Source organism: Nematolebias whitei, chromosome 10 (assembly GCF_014905685.2).
Source record: "Nematolebias whitei isolate Nwh7 chromosome 10, NemWhi1, whole genome shotgun sequence".
Taxonomy (NCBI): Eukaryota; Metazoa; Chordata; class Actinopteri; order Cyprinodontiformes; family Rivulidae; genus Nematolebias; species Nematolebias whitei.
Window position 1 is genome coordinate 25,100,962 of NC_056507.1, and position 4,731 is coordinate 25,105,692.

General features: G+C 39.1%; 1 protein-coding gene across 1 annotated transcript in view; it reads left to right on the forward strand.

The window, feature by feature from the left end:
- Positions 1 to 2,566: 2,566 nt before the first annotated feature.
- LOC119415713 (high-affinity choline transporter 1-like) overlaps positions 2,567 to 4,731 on the forward strand; it is a 19,565-nt gene continuing 17,400 nt past the window's right edge. Inside the window, exon 1 of the mRNA XM_037682876.1 lies at positions 2,567 to 2,593. The gene's annotated coding sequence lies outside the window, so the exon portion shown is untranslated. The remainder of the gene's footprint in view (positions 2,594 to 4,731) is intronic.

The following is a 4,731-nucleotide window of genomic DNA, read 5'->3' on the forward strand; positions in this document are numbered from 1 at the left end:
AAAATAAAATGATATCACCGTTTCTTATAATGTGTAAAAGCAGGGAGTGTTGTCTTTTACCTGAGGAGTTTTACAAACAGATGATTGATGCAGCATATGTTTCTGAATGAAGGCCCACATTTACAAGTCAAACACCTCCTGACAAGCATGTATTTGGAAACACACCAGTTTGCCGTGGGCCTTTATGACACATTGTGAGTGTCTGATTGACAAACTCACCCTGTCATCTGGAATTAACATTTTTTTCCAGATTAGTAAGACTTTTTGTTTTTAAGAACAAATGTACATTAAAGTCTCAACAGTGCAGTGTTTGATCATTCTTCATAAAACAAAAGCAATTAAAATATGGTGTAAAACAATTTTTTTAAGGAAGTTGACTACTGATTTCATAAGGACATTCTAAAAAGTGAAACACCATAAATCGTTTTTTTTAAAGACAATTATATGATTTAGTACCTGCAGAAATGCTCAGAATGCATGTGTCCCCATCATTACGTGTTCTCGCTTTGTTTTCTGCGCACAAACAAGCTTTTTGTAAGACAAAGAGCAGCTTTTCTTAAGTTTGTTACTTGTGCACAACAACAGGTTGCTGCTGTTAGCTTTTTGTAAATTAAGCCCCGTGCTTGGTGTCACCTTTCCAGCATCATTTTCCACCTCGGACTAAAAGTTAAACATGTATGAGGGGGTAGGTGTGAAGCGGAACCAACGAAAATCATTGTGATCGTGTTATACTTGTTAAAATCCTATCATGAAAAAGTTGATTTTACTTCAGTAATTCCATTCAAAAAGTGAAACTTGTATATTATATGCATTCATTACACACAAACTGATATATTTCAAATGTTAATTTCTTTTAATGTTAATGATTATAAATGAAAACCCCAAATTCAGTATCTCAGAAAATTAGAATATTACTTAAGACCAATTAAAAAAAGGATTTTTAGAAATGTTGGCCAACTGAAAAGTATGAACATGAAAAGTATGAGCATGTACAGCACTCAATACTTAGTTGTGGCTCCTTTTGCCTGGATTACTGCAGCAATGTGACGTGGCATGGAGTCGATCAATCTGTGACACTGCTCAGGTGTTATGAGAGCCCAGGTTGCTCTGATAGTGGCCTTCAGCTCTTCTGAATAGTTGGGTCTGGTGTATCACATCTTCCTCCACAATACTCCATAGATTTTCTGTGGGGTTAAGGTCAGGCGAGTTTGCTGGCCAATTAAGAACAGGGATACCATGGTCATTAATTAAACCAGATACTGGTAGCTTTGACACTGTGTGCAGGTGCCAAGTCCTGTTGGAAAATAAAATCTGCATCTCCATAAAGTTGGTCAGCAGCAGGAAGCAGGAAGTGCTCTAAAACTTCCTGATAGGTGGCTGTGTTGACCTTGAACCTCAGAAAAGACAGTGGACCAACACCAGCAGATGACATGGCACCCCAAACCATCACTGACTGTGGAAACTTGATTGCCAAAGGAAATGCAAAATTTATCTTCATCAGAGAACATACAGTAACTTTGGACCACTCAGCAGCAGTCCCAGGCAAGATGCTTCTGATACTTTCTCTTGTTCAAGAGTGGCTTGACACAAGGAATGTGACAGCTGAAACCTGTCTTGCATACGCCTATGTGTGGTGGTTCTTAAAGCACTAATTTCAGCTGCAGTCCACTCTTTGTGACTCTCTCCCACATTATGGAATGGGTTTTGTTTCACCATCCTCTCCAGGGTGCAGTTATCCTATTGCTTGTACACTTTTTTCCTACCACATCATTTCCTTCCCTTCGCCTCTCTATTGATGTGCTTGGACACAGAGCTCTGTGAACAGCCAGTCTCTTTAGCAATGACCTTTTGTGTCTTGCCCTCCTTGTGCAAGGTGTCAGTGGTCGTCTTTTGGACAACTGTCAAGTCAGCAGTCTTCCCCATGATTGTGTAGCCCACAGAACTAGACTGAGACCATTTAAAGGCCTTTGCAGGTGTTTTGGGTGAATTCACTGATTAGCGTGTGGAACCAGATGTCTTCAATATTGAACCTTTTCATAATATTCAAATTTTCTGAGATACTGAATTTGGGGTTTTCATTAGTTGTCAGTTACAATAATCAACATTAAAATGAATAAACATTTGAAATGTATCAGTCTGTGTGCAATGAATAATGAATATAATATACAAGTTTCACTTTTGAATTGATTTACTGAAATAAATCAACTTTTTCATAATTGTATGTCCAGCACCTGTAATTATAAAAGTACGAGGAGTTCTAACGAATTCTCCCATTGCTTCCAGCTACAGGGTGCGTTCAAAGACAACCCGTTATTTATTTTTTTAGACCAAAAAAAAATCAGTCTAACCGCGGAGTTCAGCAGATTCAAATGTTTGTTTTTGACCCAGAGTTGCGTGAGCCCAACTGCACATCAGAAGCCTTAAGTATATATTTTTAATTATTTAATTTTTAAAAGATAATGAACTTCGGAAAAAAATTCCCGACTACCTTGAATGCGTCTAGCCCAGCCAGTTTTTAAATTGCAGCTAGTTAAGAGCTAACTAACTGCATGCTGCGTTCACTGACGGATACTTTACTCCACAGAGAGGTGAGGTGAGTGCCCGTCACATTTAATTTTATCTTTTAATGCTTGCTTGTTAAAAGGCTGAGCAGAGGGAATGAGAGTCACTTATAAAATAAGCTTCATACGGGGAAAATCATTGATTTAATAACTTGTTTTTATCCGAGCGGAAGTTTCTTGTTTTTAATCCGTCGTAATTAACGCGTATGTGTGTTAAAATTGACACAGCTTCAAACACTGCTTGGGGTAATGTCCTCACAGTTCATTTGATGACACGATTAAAAAGTTAATTATCGGGGCGGCTCAGTGGAGCAGTGGTTTGTGCGACATCCTCCACAGACACAGATTCGGAAGCTCGCTCCCCCCCAGCCCCTCTGTGTTCATCCTTTCATGTTTTCTCCAGAGCATTTTAGTACACAAAGCCTAAACAAGCATAGGTTAATTGGGAACTCATTTGTCTCTGTCATGGACTAGTTTGGACATGTCCAGGATGTCCTCAGGGACACGGGGATTGTTGGAGATAGACACCTGACCTGGAAAGTAGGTAAATGGGGGGGAAATGGCTCAATGGATGTTCGTTGTCTAATTTAGTCTTAAATGTGCACGCCACTAAATTTCCATGGCAGCCCCTCGTTCCTTGCAGCGCAGTCAGGCTCTGACATATTGTGTCAATAAAATGCATTCAGATTGTACAACACCCCCTCAGGTGTCCGCACTGTTCAAGGTTTCCACAGAGGTCACATCTGAGTTGTACCAAGAACTGTGCTGGTATAAACTTGAAACATGACAAAGAAGAAAGAGGAAAGTGACACAAGGACACCTTTACTTGGTTCAGTATTAGAAATATTTCAGGTCACTTTAAACACCTCTTGTTTTGATATGTTTCATGTGTCCAACCTATGGCCCATGGGCCAAACCAGGCCCTTATTAACATTTAATGTGGTCCCCAAGATCATCATTTAAATGTATTGGATCTGGCCTGGGTGACATGGTGGAACAGAGCTGTCACCTGTCAGCAAAGCGGTTGCCGGATCAAATCCCAGCCAAGGACTTCCCTGGGTGGAGTTTGCATGTTCTCTTTGAACATGCATGCTTTTTTCGCAGGTACTCCGATTTCCTCCCACAGACTAAAAACATGCCTGTTAGGCTGATTGGTAACTCCAATTATCCCTAGGTGTGAGTGAGAGTGAACGGTTGTTTGTCTCGATTGTCTCTGTGTCCCTGTCATGGACTGGAGACGTGTCCAAGGTGTCCCCCGCCTCTCGCACAGTGACTGCTAGATATGGGCACCAGTGACCCCTGCAACCTGGAAAGGAAGATGCGGGTTAAGATCATGGATGAACTGCATCACCTCTGTTTGCTTGAATAAAGAAACTGAGCATGCTCAGTGCAGACTTCTCATTACAGCCAAGAAAAACAAGTTAGAACTGATCAATAATCTTTGATTTACCATCAATTTGCTTTAAATAAATCTCTTATGTTACTTTAAAGTTCAGATTTTTTATTTTATTTTATTTTACTGATTTGAAGGATTGTGGTAAATTGTATTCCTAAGTTTTAATAAATGTAAAAAAAATTGGATAAGAAATTATTGCACATGTGTCTTTTTAGGTTTGATCTTTTTTCCTTTTATTTATTACAGTAGGTTATGTTTGTTCTATACGCATAAAATGAATGTTCTTTCATATTGCGTGAGTTTTCTCGGTTTCCTCTCATGTTTAGGCTGCCTGCAGGCCTCCCTTGAATAAAAGAGCTGGGATCTCAAAGAGGTTTGCTGGGTTCAATAAAAGGTTAATAACAATAAAAAGCTAAGTTATAATTATTTTTTTAAATAAACAAAGGTAGATTGACCCTTGCCTAGCACCATGGTTTTGTGATTTGAGTTTGCACCCCTTGTCGAACAGATATCAATAAACGACTGTAAATTTGAGAAACGCTGATTTATGCCCCGACTGTTTTAATCATCTCATCTTGCACACTTAAAAAAAATCATCAACCGGCTATGCCTGTGCTTACTTACTCATTGATCAAATAGTAAGGTGAAGATCCAGTAGAATCTTCTTTCACCAACTTACTGTAGCCCACAGTTTAGTTTATTACAGTAAGAATACTCTTTTCTATAGATAGATAGATAGATAGATAGATAGATAGATAGATAGATAGATAGATA